The sequence below is a fragment of the Camelus dromedarius genome, chromosome 6, assembly GCF_036321535.1.
Source record: "Camelus dromedarius isolate mCamDro1 chromosome 6, mCamDro1.pat, whole genome shotgun sequence".
In the NCBI taxonomy this organism is placed as follows: domain Eukaryota; kingdom Metazoa; phylum Chordata; class Mammalia; order Artiodactyla; family Camelidae; genus Camelus; species Camelus dromedarius.
Genome location: NC_087441.1, coordinates 41,108,597 through 41,129,180, shown reverse-complemented (window position 1 = coordinate 41,129,180; position 20,584 = coordinate 41,108,597). Strand labels below are relative to the sequence as shown.

General features: G+C 38.9%; 1 long non-coding RNA gene across 1 annotated transcript; it reads left to right on the top strand.

Moving 5' to 3' along the window:
• Positions 1–12: 12 nt before the first annotated feature.
• On the top strand, positions 13–18,390 carry LOC105099224 (uncharacterized). The gene is made up of 3 exons (XR_004138270.2): positions 13–487; positions 12,617–12,763; positions 18,121–18,390. It is a non-coding gene; the product is annotated as an uncharacterized LOC105099224 (long non-coding RNA).
• The last annotated feature ends 2,194 nt before the right edge of the window (positions 18,391–20,584 follow it).

Here is a 20,584-nt window from a genome sequence, read left to right as displayed (position 1 = left end):
TAATTGCTCTGAGGTTCTGACCTATTAAAGGGACCTATTACAGACATGAAGGAATAGAGTGCGCTGCCTGGGTTTGAAAGAGCATTTATGGAACGCATTTATGTGTTAGAGAGGACTCTAAGTATTTGCATTTATGATGTATTTCATTGATACGTAGTTATAATAGATACCTGTTATGTCATTTGAGACTCCCAACAACACTGGGAGGTAAGTATTATTTCTAGTCCTTTATAAATGGGGGCAGTTTAGGGAACTTGGTCCTCTCAAATGTTGATAGTCTGGGGCTTGAATTCAGTCTTTCTCCAAAACCAACACACCTTAGCTACTCCATTATTACTGCTTCTGCTGGCGAGGCACTGGAAGATTGGAGCAGAAAGCTAAGAAAGGATTTTTAAAACTCTTGGAAGTTATGAATACCTGTGTCCCTGTGTTCAACAAGTCGGCATACACTTATCAAAGCACCTACTCTGAGCCAGCCACCTTGCAGGTGAGAGAGAGGTGGGGGGCTGACAGTCTGCAACGTGGAACTCTAATCCCACTATACCCTTTACAGTTTTCCCCAAATACCCCACCCACACCCCCATCCAAAGAGAGAGAGAAAAAAAGGAACCATTTGGAGCCACTACCAAAAGATATCCTCTTTATTTTGCTATTTGACTCCAAAATCTCCAAGTAATTCGTACTTAAAGCAGCAATTTTCCTGGACCTCACCCCCAAGAATTTAGAAACAGTAAGCCCATGGTAGGCCCCCTCCCCCTATACCCAAGTCTATACTTGTAATAAGCACCCCACATAACTGATGCGGTTGGTACAGAAACCATAGTGTGAGAAACATTGGCTTAAAGGTAAAGTTAATTACATGGTATTGAGTCCAAAACCAGCTTGGTAGATTCTGAGAACAGAATAAGTTAATTCAGTAGAAAGTAATATTCTTCTCAGAGCTCACATAGTGAAGCCTGAAATGAGACTTTACTTCAGGAAGACTTCCCTGACTTTACTCCCTCCCCACCCCGAAGTCTGTTTTTCTGCCCCTCACTTGGTGATTGTGACTTGTTCCCCTCTAGCTCAACACTTGCCATGGTAGAGTTGCCCACTTCTCTGAACTTCTTACTAGAACAGTGTTATGAGAAGAAGGACCATGTCTGTCTTGCACATAATTGTATCTATACCTGTGACTTGGAGCAAGTCACTTGATACTCTGAATTGCCTTGTCTGTAAAATGGGGCAGTATTACTTGGAAAGTAATTCCTCACATGACTATTGAGTGTCTCAAATAAGAGAATTAATATGGAATAGTTTTAAAATAAGAAACTATATGAACATAAGGGATTATTATGATTATTGTTACAATGTTAGTGATTATTATTGTTGGCATCAACAGCACCTAGCCTTGAACATGTGAGAAAAGCCTGGACATATATTTTGATTGGTTGAGGAACTTGTTACTTATTAGTTAATAATTTTAAACCAACAGAAGCAGAGTACTTTACCCTTAGAAACTGGTATTGGAAAAGGAGTTCTGTCCAATAATAAGAGCTGGCCATGAGAATTATGTGCCTAAACATCTGTAGTGAACTTTAGGTCATCGAAGCTAAACCTAGAATCAGTTATTGAAACCCAATGATAAGTTCATTTCTGTATTCAAACTTGTCTCTATCAAACCTTCTTACCATTAGAAAAAAAGGGACTTTCAGACAATAATCTGTAGAAGGAAACAAATTGAGTGCATGGACAACTCAGAATGCGTAATTGAGGATGGTCTTTATTCTTAAAACTATTTTTCTTTAGTTCCTGCTCTGTCTACATGGAATTGTTTTTTCAAACTTGAAGATGTTTAGTGCTTTGAGATTATTCAGTGAAATGATCTATTAAACATAAGTGGATTATTTAGACATGTGACTTTAGAAACCAATTGCCTCAGTTTATACTGAAAATTAAACTCAGCTACCAACTGTAGCAGATAGTTTCATTTTTGGTTGCTGTAAAATAATTTTTATATAAATTTTTTTCTACTCTAAGGATATTTGGATTTCTTGGTATTAAATTCTCTGTAGCAGTTCAATAAAGTAATACAGAAGGTAGAGACATATAGTGACTAACACTAGGGTGTTGTCACAAACTGAAACAGCCTCAGGCTGAATTCTGATCTCCTTGGAAGCATGGTGCCTATTTTTGCACAGTACTATAAGCAGTAATGCATAAATCTGGACAGTAGTACCAAAACAATGAAAGATTATAGTGCTACTTGAACTGTGCATTTGTGTAATAAAATTTGAAATCATTAAAAATATTTTTTGAGTTATATATTATCTACTAAACTAGTTAGTTACATTAAATCTTTGAAGTTATTGTTGTTATCTTGTTGATTCATTAACACTTTGCCCATGACCCACAAAACAAAGTATTACTTTGATCCGATCCATCTACTTGCACAAATTTTCTAGTAAAATTCTACACTCACACTGTATCTGGGAAAACCTACTTGCTAATGTTTCCTAATCACTCTACATATTTATCTTAATTTTTCCTCTTTTATATCTCAATTTTTGAAACTTTCCTTCATATCTGATAATCCAAGCACCAGAACCGTACAAATGGAGGTAGATAGAGTATATGTGTTGGGATCATCAGATGGAAAGCCAGTTGATGAGGATGGTAGAGCAGAATAGGGACCTGGGGCCTTGAAGACCTCATTTATTTTTGTACCAGACATGACTGTCCACCTCTGGACTTCTGGTTACATGCAGGGGAAAAAAACGAACAAAAACAAACAACATTTGGTTAAATCACTGTAGTCAGGATTTTGTTATATGCAGCTGATTATAGTAATTCATGCAAAATATGAATTAGAAGTTGGTGGCTTCTAGTAATTTCTACTAAGTAACTATGGATTTCTGTTGGGAAACAGCTCTCTCTGGGTCTCTGAATATCTTGAAAGCAGAGGTACTGAATGCCCTTTGTTTCAAACAATTTATTCAAAGATGTTTGTATAGTGAACAGCTTTGGAAGACAGAGAAAATTACTCCCTCTGGAGCAAAGGATGGGCATGCTTACTACCCACTGTAAAAGGTTCAGATTCCCTAAATTCAGGGTTCTTCTCCTTTAATGTAATCCGCTGCAAGTGTAGATATCATCTGGGTCTCTGTCTCATGGCTTGTAAGAATTAGGGTTCGGGGCAGTAGCACAAAAAATAATACTGATACTCTGGTCACTGCTATTGTCATGAATAATAAATTACCCTTTGTCTTTAACACAGTAGTTTTGTGTCTTATACAAGCATCTGTGAAACTGTGTTTGGCTTGTTCATTTGCACATAGGTTAAAATCTCAGATCATTTACATTTCTTGACAGTGGTTGGTGAGGAAGCTAGAATGCTGAGAGAGAGATCTTTCTGAAAAAGGGAACATGAAAGCTTTGTCAACCAACAGAATTTGAGGAAAGTCCGTGGGAACTGGTAGCAAACATATTGACCAGATTGTATGGTCAACTGGGAATTAAATGGCTCTGCACTGTACTGCCTGATAATGAGAAGAAACTGAGGAGGAGGGTGTCAGGATGAATACCAGAGAGTAGGTTTAAAGACAGATGCCTAAACAATGTTCTGGTTGTTATAAATTCCCCCAGGTGTCAGGAAAAGGTACTTCTTCACCATGCTGTATAGCTGTGTTCTCAGACTTATGCTGGTCTCACAGGTAGCCTGAACAATTGTAATCAACACTTTTCTTTCAGGGGACATCCTGCTTACCCCAGGACTGTACTTCTTGTGTGGAAGCCATGCATTAATATTTTTCCACTTTCAAGATTACAGTAATTTGTACCCCAGGTGTGGTCATAAGAGACTCAGATGATGATGGAACTCCCTCTGAGACAGGATCATCCTTAGTTACTTGGAAGAACTCCTCAGAGGGACAACTAATTCATTTATGTGTGCTCTGTGAGTGATAATCTTGATGGTGTGTCAATCAATTAGAAAAGGTGGTAGGAAGTTTATCCCTAAGTTTAGCTAAAGTGATCAGTGATGCCACATGAGCCTTAGAAATCAGTCAGGTCTGCCTCAATTCACTGGCCAGAATTGTTATAGATGATAGACTTATCCTAGATGGCAGCTTCTGAACTATTCCAAAGATCCACACATTGAGAAACATTACCAACACTTGACATCTAAACATTTTCTGCAGGTCCATGCAATCCATTGAGATTTTTGGCCAAAGTTTTCCTATTGACCAATTCATTTAGTATAAGTTAATTAGGTAAGCTGGTGGGGCTGACACATGGCTGTTGCCACCACTGTGAAACCGACTGGGTTACTTGCCAGTAATGTTTAATGCATAAAACTTTTAATTATATGACATTTAAGTTTTGTTTTATATATAGGTAGGAAAATTTAAAAATATAAATAGGCTAAACTTTTAAAAATCTTTATCCATCTCTTTCCAGCCTGAAATAACCCTTGGTAACATTTTGTTGCATTTATTTCCTTACCTTTTAAATGCATATGTATCTATGTAAGCAGGTAAGAAAATACATTATAAAACAAAGATAGAGGCTTAGTGTTTATATACTGCTTTATAAATACATACTGTTTTAAATTTGTCTTCTAATAAATTTCTATATAAAAAATGCAAAACCATTGCAAGAATAATGTGAAATTTGTTTAGCCCAAACCTCTATTAGAGTTAAAAAAAAAATTCTTTGACTCATAAAACAGTACTTTCTTTAAACCTATTATAATTGATTTTTATGTTTTTGTCCAATATATACCTTAAAAAGTTTTTGATACATAGTTATCTATGTTTAGGTTCATTAGAAATATACTATAAATCTATGGCATAGGGAGGAAATTGTAGCTATGGTTTTTGTCTGTCTACTGCCTTTTCCCTTCTCTCTTCTGGCTCTTTAGGTGAACTACATCTCCTACTGTCTTACTCTGCCCCCCACTCCCCACCTTAGACCGCCATCCTGGAAGGGTTGTTAATCACCTGGCTTCCCTCCTCCCCTCCCAGGCGTGTGCTTGTGATCCAAATTGGACCAGAGTATTCCCCCAGACATTGCTGATAAAGCAAATTGAGAGACTTATTTTATCTGCTCTTGGCTGTCTTCCCTGGCCTTAAGGAAAAGGCTGTACAAATGAGAGAAATATAGAGGGAAGTAGAAAGTGATAGATGATAGATAGGTAGATAGATGGCTAGATAGATAGATAGAAAGAAGACATTTGAACCTCTGTATCTAGCCATGTCTGAAAGTTACAACTATCTCTGGACTCCTTAGTTATATGTGTCAATAGTCCCGTTGTTTTGCTAAACTAGTTGACTTGGGTCTCTGTCACTTATAACCGTAGCAGCCTTGACAACAAGCAGTATAAAAATAAAATTAATAAAAATTCGCTAGTCTTATCAACCAGTTATTTTAATATCTATATACACATTTATTTCCTATCATGCAGTCTATTATTTTAAAAACAGAATTTCTGCTCTCGTGCTTACAGGATTTATCACTAGCCTTTACCTATCTGAACATCCAACTCTGCAGAAATACTGCACGTGAAGGAAAGATGATTGTTTTAGAGGCTGAATTTGAATTAAAGAACTAAAAAGTTTGTATGTTCTCACATTTCAAAATGTTATTCTATAAAATTCTTTTAAATACTTCTCATGTGCAATGAAAATATGGTTTCAATGATAAAAAACAAATTATGCATAGCTTTTTAAAAACATTCTGCAAAAGGCTATTTTGCATAACTTTGTTTGGCAGGTGCACTTTTTACTTCTGTGAAAACTTATTCAGTTGCATTTTCATCATCTTCTCTTAGCACTTGGACAGTCTTTCACAGTTATATGAAAACTCACATGCCATATTTTAACAGGAAGCATAGTGTCTCCTCTTAACATCTTTCCTCCCAACTGTCCAAGATGACTGACTGAGTTCAAAGGTTAATCCTGGCAAAAAGAGATGGCATTGAAGTCTGCAATAGCTCTTTATTGCCACAAGGTGTCTCAGAAGGAAGAGTCTGTATGGACTGGCCACCCTCTGCTGCACAGCAACACTTTCTGGTCAAAACTCCTGTCCAGAATCCACAACATCCCTCTGTACATTATTCCCATTTTCTGAGGATCACCCATGCTTCCCAAAGCACAACCAGCTCGTGAACATTGCTGGATTCAGGGAAACTTCTAGGAGCAAGTACTGCCTGTGCCCAAACCAGCCCTATTCCCAAAACACGTAGGTTCTTCCCTTCTTTTATGGGGTTAGGGTGAGCTATGTATTTCGATACAACTTTGAACTTTCAGAATAGTTGCAGGATAGTACTAGAAACTTCTGTATACTGTTTTCCAGATTTGCCAATTATTCACACATATTTTCCCCCTGAACCATTTAAAAGTAGGTTGAAAACATTTCAGTGTATATTCCCTAAGAACTAAGACATTCCCTTGTATAACTAGAGTAGAATTATAAGAAGTAGGAGATATACTATTTGTATAATACTATTATCTAATCTAGAGCCTATGTTAAAATTTCTACAACTCTCCCAATAACATTTTTATTGCCACTTCCCCCCTAGTTTAAGATCTAATCCAGGATCATGTGTTACATTTAGCTGTGATGTCTTTTTAGTCCCTTTTAATCTGTTAAGAGTTCCTCAGTCTGTCTTTATCTTGCCGTTGTTGAAGAGTACAGGATAGTTCTTTGTTGTTGTTAATTTTATTTTGTTGAGTTATAGTCAGTTTACAATGTTGTGTCAATTTCCAGTCTAGAGCACAATTTTTCAAATACATGAACATACATATATTCATTGTTTTATTGTTTTTCACCATGAGCTATACAAAATCTTGTATATATTTCCCTGTGCTATACAGTATAATCTTGTTTATCTATTCTGTATATACCTGTAAATACAAATTTCGCTCTCCCAGTCTGTCCCTTCCCACACCCCTCCCCTCTGGAAACCACAAGTTTGTATTCTATGTCTATAGAGTCTGTTTCTGTTTTGTATTTATTTACTTATTTATTTTTTAGATTCCACCATGAGCGATCTCATATGGTATTTTTCTTTCTCTGTCTGGCTTACTTCACTTAGAATGACATTCTCCAGGGACATCCATATTGCTGCAAATGGCTTATGTTGTTGTTTTTTATGGCTGAATAGTATTCCATTGTATAAATATACCACCTCTTCTTTATCCAGTCATCTGTCGATGGACATTTAGGCTGTTTCCATGTCTTGGCTATTCTAAATAGTGCTGCTATGAATATTGGGGTGCAGGTGTCTTTTTGAAGTAGGGTTCCTTCTGGACATATGCCAAGGAGTGGGATTCCTGGGTCATATGGTAAGTCTATTCCTAGTCTTTTGAGGAATCTCCATACTGTTTTCCACAGTGGCTGCACCAAACTGCATTCCCACCAGCAGTGTAGGAGGGTTCCCTTTCTCCACAGCCTCTCCAGCATTTGTCATTTGTGGACTTTTGAATGATGGCCATTCTGATTGGTGTGAGGTGATACCTCTTGTAGTTTTGATTTGCATTTCTCTGATAATTAGTGATATTGAGCATTTTTTTCATGTGCCTGTTGATCATTCATATGTCTTCTTTGGAAAATTGCTTGTTTAGTCTTCTGCCCATTTTTGGATTGGGTTGTTTGTTTTTTTCTTATTAAGTCGTATGAGCAGCTTATATATTCTGGAGATCAAGCTTTTGTCGGTTTCATTTGCAAAAATTTTCTCCCATTCGGTAGGTTGTCATTTTGTTTTGTTTATGGTTTCCTTTGCTGTGCAGAAGCTTGTAAGTTTAATTAGGTCCCATTTGTTTATTCTTGCTTTTATTTCTATTGCTTGGATAGACTGCCCTAGGAGAACATTTTTGAGATGTGTGTCAGATAATGTTTTGCATATATTTTCTTCTAGGAGATTTATTGTATCTTGTCTTATGTTTCAGTCTTTGATCCCTTTTGAGTTTATTTTTGTATATGGTGTAAGGGAGTGTTCTAGCTTCATTGATTTACATGCTGCTGTCCAGTTTTCCCAGCACCATTTGCTGAAGAGACTGTCTTTATTCCATTGTATATTCTTGCCTCCTTTGTCAAAGATTAGTTGACTAAAATTTTGTGGGTTCATTTTTGGGCACTCTATTCTGTTGCATTGATCCATATGTCTGTTTTTGTACCAATACCATGCTGTCTTGATTACTGTAGCTCTATAGTATTGTCTGAAGTCTGGGAGAGTTATTCCTCTTGACTCTTTCTTTTTCTTCAGTAATGTTTTGGCAATTCTAGGTCTTTTGTGGTTCCATATAAATTTTATTATGATTTGTTCTAGTTCTGTGAAATATGTCCTGGGTAATTTTATAGGGATTAAATTAAATCTGTAGATTGCCTTGGGCAGTATGACCATTTTAACAATATTGATTCTTCCAATCCAGGAGCATGGGATATCCTTCCATTTTTTTAAGTCTTCTTTAATTTCTTTAATCAGTGTTTTATAGTTTTCTGTGTATAAGTCTTTCACCTCCTTAGATTTATTCCTAGGTATTTTATTACTTTGGGTGCTATTTTAAAGGGGATTGTTTCTTTACTTTCTTTTCCTGTTGATTCATCGTTAGTGTAAAGAAATGCAACTGATTTTTGAACGTTAATCTTGTAACCTGCTACACTGCTGAATTCTTCGATTATTTCTAGTAGTTTTTGTGTGAACCTTTTAGGGTTTTCTATATATAGTACCATATCATCTGCATACAGTGACACTTTTACATCTTCTTTTCCAGTTTGGATCCCTTTTATTTCTCTCTCTTGCTTGATTGCTGTGGCTAGGACTTCCAAGACTGTGTTGAATAGGAGTGGTCATAGTGGGCAGCTTTGTCTTGTCCCAGATTTTAGTGGAAAGCTTTTGAGTTTTTCACCATTGAGTACTATGCTGGCTGTAGGTTTGTCATATATAGCTTTTATTATGTTGAGATATGTTCCCTCTATACCCACTTTGGTGACAGTTTTTATCATAAATAGGTGTTGAATTTTATCAAATACCTTTTCTGCATCTATTAAGATGATCATGTAGTTTTTATCCTTTCTCTTGTTGATGTGATGTATTACATTGATTGATTTGCATATGTTGAACTATCCTTGTGTCCCTGGGATGAACCCAACTTGATCATGATATATAATCTATTTTATGTGCTGTTGGATTCTATTTGATAATATTTTGGTAAGGATTTTTGCATCTATGTTCATCAGTGATATTGGTCTGTAATTCTCTTTTTTGGTTGTGTCTTTGCCTGGTTTTGTATCAGGGTGCTGGTGGCTTCCTAGAATGAATTTTGGAGTATTCCCTCTTTTTCAATCTTCTAGAAGAGTTTGAGAAGGACTGGTATGGAGTTCTTTGTATGTTTGGTAGAATTCCCCAGTGAAGCCGTCTGGTCCTGGCTTTTATTTGTAGGGAGTTTTTTTTTATTGCTAATTCGATTTCATTTCTAGTGATCAGTTTGTTCAAGTGGTCAGTTTCTTCTTGATTCAGTCTTGGTGAACAGTATGTTTCCAGAAACTTATCCATCTCCTCTAGGTTATCCATTTTGTTTCCCATATAGTTGTTCATAATATTCTCGTATGATATTCTGTATTTCAGTATTATTGATTGTAATTTCTCCATTTTCCTTTCTTATTTTGCTTATTTGTGCTCTCTTTTTTCTTCTTTGTGAGCTTGGCCAGAGGTCTGTCAATTTTATTTACTCTTTCAAAAAACCAGCTTTTGGTTTGATTGATTTTTTTCTATTGTTTTTTAAATCTCTATTTTATTTATTTCCTCCCTGATCTTTATTATTTCCTTCCTTCTGCTGACTTTTGGGGTTTTTTCGCTCTTCTTTTTCTAATTCTTTTAGCTGGTAGATTAGATTATTCAAATGAGATTGTTCTTCTTTTTTGAGGAAGGCCTGTATCCCTATAGACTTCCCTCTTAGCACTGCCTTTGCTGCATCCCATAAATTTTGTGTGCTTGTGTTTTCATTGTTGTTTCTCTCAATGCATTTTTTAATTTCAACTTTGATTTCATCATTGTCCCATTGGTTTTTTAGTAGCATATTGTTTAATATCCATGCTGTCATTTTTTTCTCCTTTGTTTCTCTGTAGTTGATTTCTAGTTTAATGGCAATGTGGTCAGAAAAGATGCTTGAGATAATTTCTATCTTCTTAAAATTATTGATGCTTCTTTTGTGCCCAAGTACATGATCAACCCTAGAAAATGTTCTGTGTGTACTTGAAAATAATGTATATTCTATTTTTGGGGGGTGTAATGTTTGGAAAATATCAACCAAGTCCAGTTTTTCTATTGTATCATTTAATTTCTCTATTGCCTTATTTACTTTGTCTGGAAGATCTGTCTAGTGATGTTAATGCAGTGTTAAAGTCTCCGACAATGACTATTCCCATCAATCTCCCCCTTTATCTCTGTTAGTATTTGCTTTATATACTTAGGTGCTCCTATATTGGATCAGGCTAGTTATTTTGTAGAATGCCTTCCTTTTTGTGTTTATCTGATGTTTCTTATTATTAGGTTGCCTTTTTTACAGAAATGGCATGGAACTGATGTGTCCTCCTTGTGCATCATATCAGGAGACACATGATGTCTATTTTCCTCATTACTGGTGACTTTAACTTTGATCACTTGGTTACAATGGTGTCCACCAAGTTTTTCCACTATATCGTTTCCCCCCCACCCCCTTGTAAATAGTAAGTTACTTGAGGGGAGATACTTTGAGACTCTCCATGGGATTGCTTAGTGTTTCTTACAGCATACTGGCTGAGTTCTAAGAATGAACACGCCAAGATAATAAAGTCAAAGGACATGACATTTTTTATGATTTCGCCTCAGAAGTCATGTAACTTCATTTCGACAGCACTTTCTTGGATGAAACAATTGGAAAAGTGTACCCTAATTTGAGGCAAGGGGATATGGAGCTCACTACTTGATGGGTAGGATGTCAAGGTTATATTTGAGAAGAACATGATGAATTGAAAGTGTCGGTACTGTCTGCTGCACTGGGCAACACCATACCTACTGAATCTCTTCTCCCAGCCATGTCACCCCTCTCACTCTGCATGCCCAGTCTGTTTAATTGTAGGCCTCCATGAACCCTCTTAAGATTGGAATCCTCAGGGGAACTCTGACCTTAACATCCAGTGGATTTGTTGGGGGCCCCATCCTTTCATATGTCTCTTGCTGCAATCTAGCATGAGATCCAGGTGAAAGGTGCACATACCTTTAAGCCATGTTGGCAAAGAAGAGAATGCTACCAAAAAAAGCTTCATCTTGCTGTCTACCCCAAAGCCATTTATAAAGAGTGGTCGACTTTATAACCTCCTTGCTCTTCTGTTCCCTTTGGATGCCATGTTTATACTCTGGTCCTAGGATCTGGGCATTCTGACATTCTGATTGACTTCTTCCACTCCCCTGCTCCAAGACCATCTAAGTTCCATACTGTAGAATTTCTAAGGCAATGGAGACTTTTGGAGTCAGACTCTAGTCCCTATATTCTACTCCTTGAATGGGCTGAGACTTTTCAAATATTCTATTTGTAAGGTATTTAGTAGTTGTGGGGATGAGGAGCTGGAGGAAGTAGTAATCTGCCTCAATATATTGATCTAGTATGAATTAACCAAAAAAACCTATTTTTAATTAGAGAATATTATATATATATATGACATATGGGCAAAAGATATCAAGCACATAAAAAGATGTTCAACCTTAGTGGCCATTAGGGACATATACATCAAAATCACAATGAGATACTACTACACACCCATTAGAATGGCTAAAATGAAAAAGACTGTACCAAGTGTTGGCAGAGATGTTGGGCAGTTTGAATTCTCATGCACCACTGGTGAGAATGTAAAATGATACAACTATTTTGGAAAACAATTTGGCAGTTTCTTTAAAAAGTTAAACATGTATCTATCATATGATCCAGCTGCCTAAGTATTTATCCAAGAGAAATGAAAGAGTATATTCATAAAAAGATTTGTACATTAATGTTCATAAGGGCTTAATTTTAATAGCCATAAACTTGAAACAACCCAACTATCCATTAAAAAGTAAACACATAAACAGAGTGTAGTGTATCCACGCAGTAGAATACTATTCAGCATTAAAAAAGTAATGAACTATTGATATATGAGGCACCATGAATGAATCTTAAAATAATTATGATGAGTGAAAGAAGCCAGACAAAAATAAATACATACTATATAATTCCATGTAATACTAGAAAATGCAAACTTATCTACAGTGACAGAAAACAGATCAATGGTTACCTGAAGATGGAAGAAGCAGTGGGGCGGAGCAGAGGAGAGGGAAGGATTACCAAGAGGCAACAGAAAACTTTCGGAAGTGATGGGTGTGGTCATCATCTTAATTGTGATAATGATTTCACAGGTTAAAACTCATCTACTTGTGTTCTTTAAACATGAGCAGTTCGTTATACATCAATTACATCACAGTTAAGTGGTAAATAAGTAGTACTATATACTCTAACGTCCATTACACATGCTTCCAATATGAGTATGTTTCAATTTATGCACTGAGTGATAAAAATGATGTTTTTAAGAGACTCCTATTCTCCTTATCCTTTGATCTTTCCAGGATCCCTATTGTGATACATTTAAGACTACTGAGGGTATTTCGTCCAGAAAGGCCATAGCTACCGTTGTGAGGAATTCTAACGGCCAATGAAGCAGACCTTTTGCTGCTGTTGCTGCTGTTCCTGCCACTGGGTCCTCAAGGTGCCTGGTAAGAAGAGGCTCTGGCATCAGCCATGCGCTATATCCAGAACCAGCTTCTCCTCTCAGTTTACTCCCAAGTGTGTACACAGTCGATTTCTTTTAAGTCTACATGGATTATTTGCTCCATATAAATAACTGAGGACACTCTGGCCTAGAAAAGCATTGCTGGTAATTGATTCTTCAATATTAAATCATCCCATAACAGAGTCATTAGATTTCCTTCTAATGAAAACTCTTTTTTTCTCCTTTTTGCTTTTGTTTTGAGAGAAGAGTCTGACTAAGTGTACAATCAATGTTTATTGTCTCTGCAATCCGTAAAATCCTAGGTTGTAGCATCTGTCACAGATTTAAGGTGACCTTGAACTAAACTCTAAAAACAATAGATGGTTACTAGCTTTATCTTTGTGTAAGTAATCCCATTAAATTTTCCAAAATGAAAGGTGACAACCCCAAATGTAATGATGACGTCACCTCTAGGCACTGAAACTGCTATTAACTGTGCAAATGGCCATTGCTTTGCTGTAAAATAAATACTTGAACAAGTTTTCTTCAGAGAAGGGTCACACACCCCAGGGATGGGAGTTTGGAACTAGCCTTGGGGCTGGTAGAGGATCAGGCTCTCTGGATCTCCAAGTGATGGGAATTCAGAGGTCCACATGAGGACCCATCCTGTCCCAGTCACCCTTCCCCAAGGGAAGTTACTCTGTGGATGACAAATTCAAATCACTGAGTTAGGAGTGGGGCACCATTGAGTGAATGGGTAAGGGGAGTCCCATGGTCAGCAGCCAAAACCCTTCAGCTCCTTAATGTTTCTAATATTAAGAACAAAAACAAATAAACAGACGCAATAGGAGGAGTTTATAAGAATGAGTGAGGCACTCCAGTGAGCCCTGCTCAAGCTTTGGTGGGCTGCTTCAAGTGGCAGGGAGGGAAGGAATTCCTCTTAAGTGATTTCAGAGCTGAAGATGTGTGTTTGCCACTATTTGTCATCCAAAGTTGCCTAAAAATGTAGAGATGATGAGAGCTCTGCTTCAAAAACTGCTTCATTACTGTTCCAACCACTCTTTGGTTCTGTGTAGAGTCCACTCCTGTCCTCTGTCACACACTCACCTGCTGAGGCAGGTGCAGGAGCTGGAACCCATCTCCCATCCTCTGTTACATATGAGAGGCTTTGAAATTGTGGCAATAAAGGGGGTTCTCTGGAGTTCCCAGGCTGCTCATTCCATGGATGCATCTTCCATTTCTGCCAATACATTTGGAGGATGATGGCAGGCAGCAGCCTGAAGAAGAGTTGGGAGAGCAGTGAGCAGCTAATGAAGATGCTTTCTGTGCCTGCCCTGGCTTTTTCCTATCTGCAGTAGCTATGAGCTTTTGACATCTACGAGATCGTCACGTTATCAGAGGAAGCACAGTGGGTCATGGGCCATCTAGAGGGAATGGGGTTCTTAAATCCTCACAGATACTGAGTTCAGTGAACTTAAGTCTTTCTACAACAGATATGGAATTGTCATGACAGAGTTCCCCATAATAGACCACACAAAGAAGCAATCACGCTGAAGGGTGGTACTGTGGCTTTCAGCAGTTTACACCCTAAAATTATCTAGACTTATTAAGGTACATCAAATCATTTAGAAAAATCTAAATGAGGTACAGATAGAGCAAACAGTCTCTAGTTGGTAGCAGCCTTTGCCATAGAAGGGTTAATGAAGATCTCAAAAGAACTTAAAACTCCCAAATGTACACACTTGTGATATTTGGTATTCTGTGACCCACAATACTGATTGCTAAAGTTGTGTGTAATACTTTGCATTTCAGGGTACAGTATTCCATAAATTACAGTGTTGAAAAATCTATAAAACAGAACAAGACACTGAATCAGTTAGAGACTTTGGGTTGAATGTAATTGAAATCATCACTTAAAATGGCTAAAACCATCCAAGCATTTATTATCCTCTTAACAGAGAGCCTGGAGTAGGATGCACTGCAGGGTTGGTTGATGCAGCAACTCAGCTAGTGTGTTAGAGACTAGGCTCCTCGGATCACCTTTTCTGCCATCACGGAGTTGGCCCCATCCCAACGCTGGCATCAGCTTGGGCAGCAGGCTTCCTTCTTCTCATCTAGTAGGAGACAGAAAGGTATCATGGGGTATAAGTCCTCCTCACCAGTCTCCTTGGCCAGCCTTGGTCACAGGCCTGCCCTGAATTGGTAACTGACCTTGGGAAAGACATACATCTTTTGGTTTAGAGTCTGGAGTTTCTCATCTTGTGCTGTGAACGGGTCAAGTGTAGGCATATTGATCCCTTTAGGCCTTAGGACTGTCATTGGTTCCTGTCCAGAAGCCACTGTCACCTCTGGCTAGTCATCTGCAGCCAGAATGACCTGTTCCCTTTACCCCAGGGAGCCCCCAAAAAACTATAATTTTCCATGTTTGTCACATCATGAAAAAGGTGAAACAATCTGGTGACGTTGTCTACTCCGGAATTATATACAGTATGCCTATAAGTGAATGTCCCTCACGTACTTCCATAATTTTGATATTTTTAATAGAGTAGTTAGATGTTTCATTGTTTACAGGTAGTTAATACTTAGAAAGTACTCACCCATGTCAAGCAATAACTATGTTAATTCATTTAATCTTCACAATAGGTGGAGGTACTGGGGGTTGAACCCAGGCCCTTGTGCATGCTAAGCATGCACTCTACCGCTGGAACTAAACCTTCCTCCCAGGGAGATACTGCTTTTATACTCATTTTTACTAGATGAGAAAATTGAGAAGTAGAGAAATTAAGTAATTTGTCCAAGAAAACACGGGTAGTAAGCACTGGAACTTGGGATTGAACCCAGGTAATTTAATTCCTAAATCCTTCCTCTTATAGTTTAACTAGGAATGCTCTGGAAGAGATAGTAGACTAATTCAGTAGGTATTCTACTTTTGTCAATGACCCATGGTAAAAAACAAAACAAAACAATTTTTGTTATAACACAATGCACACACAATGAAAACAAAAAAATTTTAAAGCAATATTTACTAGGGAGGCAAGCATTCTGCTTTTTGTATTCCATTCTATTCCATGTTCTTGAAAAAGCTAGTTGTAACTCCCTGAATTAATTCTAGCCCATTATGGGTCATGATCCCCAGCTTTGAAAACCCTGGTAATATAATGGGGTTGACTACACTGATGACTTTAGATGCTCAGTTATCATTTTTGAGCCAGAGCTCCAGTTCTTCAGAAAAGGCAGAGGGATGCAGGCAGAGGTCAAAGGGATAACTGTAGTTGCAATGCAAAGTAATCTCAAGGTGCTGAAGATGAAAGTGTTTTGAGTTGGAGATGAAGATACGGGAGTTAGCAGCGTATAGCTGAAAACCAGTCAAAGCCACGAGGATGAGATCACTGGGAAAGAATGTGCAAAGTGAGAAGAGAAGAGGCCGGGACAGAACTATAAGGAGCACGAGTGTTTGTAAGAGGAGGCGAAGAAGCTCCTGCAGCTGCCGGAGAAGCTGGAGGCCATAGGAGCTGAGGAAGCCAAGAGGGGTTGGAGAGGTTGACATGATCTGACGTGCATCAGAGCAATCTCATATCAAAAGCTGGGAAAATTGCCCAGTAGATCCATATTTACGATTCCACACAGCTTCTTACCTAAGTTTTCTATTTGGCTTTCCAAACCCTCTGGTTTGACTACATACGTGGCTGGCAGCCTTGATTGTTTTACTGGTCTCCAGTTCTTCCACTGGGCAGTTTCTGCCTGGAATCCGACCTGGACTCAGACACATGCAGGCCACCAAGCCCTTGCCTGTGATGGAAATGAATATATATTTAGTGTCAACTATGGGCCAGGTGTACCCCATTCAAGTGATCTCACAACAATCTTGCAAGAAGCAGAAACATTTTCCCTCATTTTACAGCTGAGGAACCTGAAGCTTAGAGAAGCAAGATCACGTGTGCCAAGTCTCACAGTTGGTGAATGGTAGAGCCAAGGCAAGAACCCAGGACCATCTGGCTCCAAAGCCAGTACTTCTCCCACGTTACTTGTCGGCTTGCTCAGCCCCAAAGACCCATCGTGCCTTTGACCACCATTCTCAGGAAATCAGGCCTAGCGCTTATTCTCCAAACCCCGTTGACTGCTAGCTAGGTTTTTGTCCAACTTCAATGGGCCTTTGAACTACAGAGTGGTTAGCTAGGTGACTCCATGTATCGTACCCGTCCAGAATGCCCTGCTGCCATTTTCCTCTCACTAGATCAATGCAGTGTAAATACTGCCACACTGATACCAAGTTTCCTGCTCTGTGCTCATCTGCCTGCTGCCATTCCGTTCCTCCCCTTCACTTCCTCACTAACCTGCTGACAAGGTCTCAGCATATTATAGGCTGAATTTTTAAGGATTCTAACATTAAGAATCTAAATTGACCACAGAACTTGATATGAGATGAAATACGAAGTGGCCACCAGAAGAGTGAATGCAATTAGAGACTGCATTAATAAGAGATTGTGTCTGGTGAAGGTTTTTGGGTATTGCAGATATGAGACATTCATAAATAATTCTAAAACAATGCAGATTATGTGCTTAAGGAGTCACAAAGTACAATGGGAGGAGAAAGCAGAGAGGAACTGCTTACTCCCAAAGGATGGAAGGGGGTGACCTTTGAAATGGGCCCTGAAATACTGGTGGAATTTTGACAAGTGGAGATGGAAGTCAGACCTTCTGGGCTGAGTTAATGGTAGAAGCAAAGAAACAAGAGGAAAGTACATGTCATGCATGCAACTGAAGTTGGCATGTATGGGAGAAGGTAGAGGAAATCACGGTTTTATCAAAAGTTGGGGTCAAATCATTACAGTTTGAATACCACTGTTCTTTTCCAGTTAGGCAATTGAAAAGTGGAGTTCTTGCTTATCAATCAGTCATTTGTGAGTTTCGAAGATTTGCCTCAATCCTCAGAGCCTGATTTGTGCTGGGTGAGCTGTAAGGAGCAGCTTTCCCATCTGCGAGGCTGAGTCGGGTCTGAGATTTGTGGTGACCTCGGGGACATGCTGTTAGTCTGCCTCAGGTCTCCTCTCACCAGCATCAGCTGTGCGTCCATCAGACCGAATGTTCAGCAGGCCAGCTGACCCCATCCTCATCCACCTGGTGGTCGGCTCTGCTCAAGGAGTGCTTTCCTTAAGTCCTGTTTAGGATTCAGGGTTCCTTTACTCCAAGTAACAGGAGCTTATGGAGAAGAGGAATTTATTAAAAGAATTAAGTGGTTTGTTACAGAACCTAAGGGCCAGCTTCAGTCCAGTTTTAGGAATACACTGGAATCAGGGCCTGAAATGGGAGTCAGGATTCTGGCTTGCTCTCTTATCTCATTGTTTTCTCATCTCTCTGCAGACTGACCTGCTCTGCTTCTCCTATCCCTACGCAGAAAACATGGCCACCAACAGCTCCTGAGTCCACCTGGAGAGAGACTGATTCTCTGTCATAAGCATCTGGCTGGGAAGGGACTGTGACTGGCTGATCTGGTGTCATGTGCACCCTGCTGTTAATCAACCATGACTGGTAAGGAGGAAAAAGTGTATGACCCTGGCTGTGCAGAGCCACCTGAGGAAGCTTGTGATGGGGAGAAAGGGCCACACAGAGCTATCCATTACCTCCCTCCAGACCTGCACCGTCCAATACAGGGAACACTGGCCTCATGTGGTTATGTAATTGTAAATGCACGTTTCCTAGAGGTAAATAAAATTAAAAATTCAGGTCCACAGTCACATTAGCTTCATTTCAGAGGCTCAGTAGCCACACATGGCTAGTGGCTACTGTATCAGGCAGCACAGATATAGAACATTTCCATCATTGTATACATATCTCTGGGACAGCTCTCATCTAGAGTTTAGACATTACTGGTTCTATCAGCAAAAACTTTAAGCATTATTGCTGCTGCAAACAGCAGATTTCTTTGGGACAAGAACAACTCAAAAGCAGCTGATCTTCTCCACTAATAACCCCAGAACTAGTTTTTGTTTTTTTGGTTTGTTTTTGTTTTTTGTAAATATATATATATTTTTTTTAATTGAAGTATGGTCAGTTTACAATGTTGTGTCAATTTCTGGTGTACAGCATAATGCTTCAATCATGCATGCACATACATATATTCATTTTCATATTCTTTTTCACCATAAGTTACTACAAGATATTGAATATAGTTCCCTGTGCTATACAGTATGAACTTGTTGTTTATCTATGTTATATACATGAGTATCTGCAAATCTCGAATTCCCAATTTATCTCTTCCCACCCTCTTCCCCTCCTGGTAACCAGAAGTTTGTTTTCTATGTCTGTGAGTCTGTTTCTGTTTTGTAAATAAGTTTGTCTTTTTTTTAAGATTCCACATATAAGTGATATCATATGGTATTTTTCTTTCTCATTCTGGCTTACTTCACTTAGAATGATAATCTCCAGGTCCATCCATGTTGCTGCAAATGGTATTATTTTATTATTTTTAAGCATTTCAGCTGCTGCATATAGCAGAGTTCTTTGGGACAAGAACAACTGAAAAGCAGTTGATCCTCTCCACTAATAACCTGAAAGATGTTTCTTTGGAGACCCCAGAGCTGGTTTTTGATTACCTTCCATTCAAACACCCAGCAAAGCCTTCTAAGCTCATCATGGCCAAAGCCCTAATCTGCCCTATTCAAAACCTTGCTGATGATTCCTTGAATTATGCCTTTCATCTCTATTATGCAAGCTTCCAGGAAACTGCAACTCCTTTTAGTTCACTGTCTTACCCAGTTCCCATAATATTCTCTGCTTTTTCTGCTGCTCATCTCCTTCTCAGTCCAGTCCCTCGTGCCCTCTCAAGTCTCTGGGGGTAGAGATGTCCAGCTACTCCCCAACATTCAGTTTCCCTTTCATAGGGTAGACTTGTCACTGGGAGGCAGCTGCTGGCCAGGGACTTCATCCTCTAGTCCTTCCGGCTGCCAGATGTGGCCACGTGACTAGTTCTCACCAATGGAATGAGGAAATGATTTATGTCACCTCCCTGCTGGGCTTTTAAAAAGAGTCTGTACCTTCCCTGCTTTCTTACTCCTTTTCAAATGGGAAGGATTCTGCCTCTTTAGGGGTCTGCAGAGTCACAAGATGTAAGTTTAGATCTCTGAGCTACTCCATAGAGAAAAGTTGTAGCCAATGCAGACTATCTGCTTTGGACTGTTAACCTGGATATGAGAAGCGTAGCCACTGAAAACTTGGGGTTTATTGGTTTAAGCTGTTGTCTTCTATTACCATAACCGATACCTAATTAACTTTCTTACATTCTCAATTTTCTTTCCTTAAATTCCATCTCCTGCTCTCCCCTCCAGTTCTAAACCTCCTGTAGTCTCTGGAAAAGGCTGTTCTTTCTCGTGCAGTCCAGAAGCCATGGCTGAGAGGTGGTGTTGACATTTTCTTAACTCCTCATTGCATCTTTCAGACCACTCCAACTTTTCCTAGCCAGTGCTCAGCACATAGGGTGAGGGTTATTACTGGTATGTAGTCTGCATATGCTCAGGGAGAGAATTTGAAAATAAAAGATATCAACACTGAGTCAGTGTCTATGGCAACCGTATGAAACGTATGAATTTGTGTGCACATCAGTTGCTCTGATTACCAAGAGGAAAACACTAATTTCCTCCCAGTTTGATCCCTTTTATTAGTCTGACTACTCTCCCAACCCACCAATCGCCTCATCCCTGCTGTTGCTGTGGAGACTGTGGGCAGCAGAGGGAGATGCAGCCTAAGACATCGGTGTTGAGAAGCCTACCCCGGAAAGACCAAAAACCCCAAAAGATCCTGCAGCAGACTTTCAAATGCTTATATAACC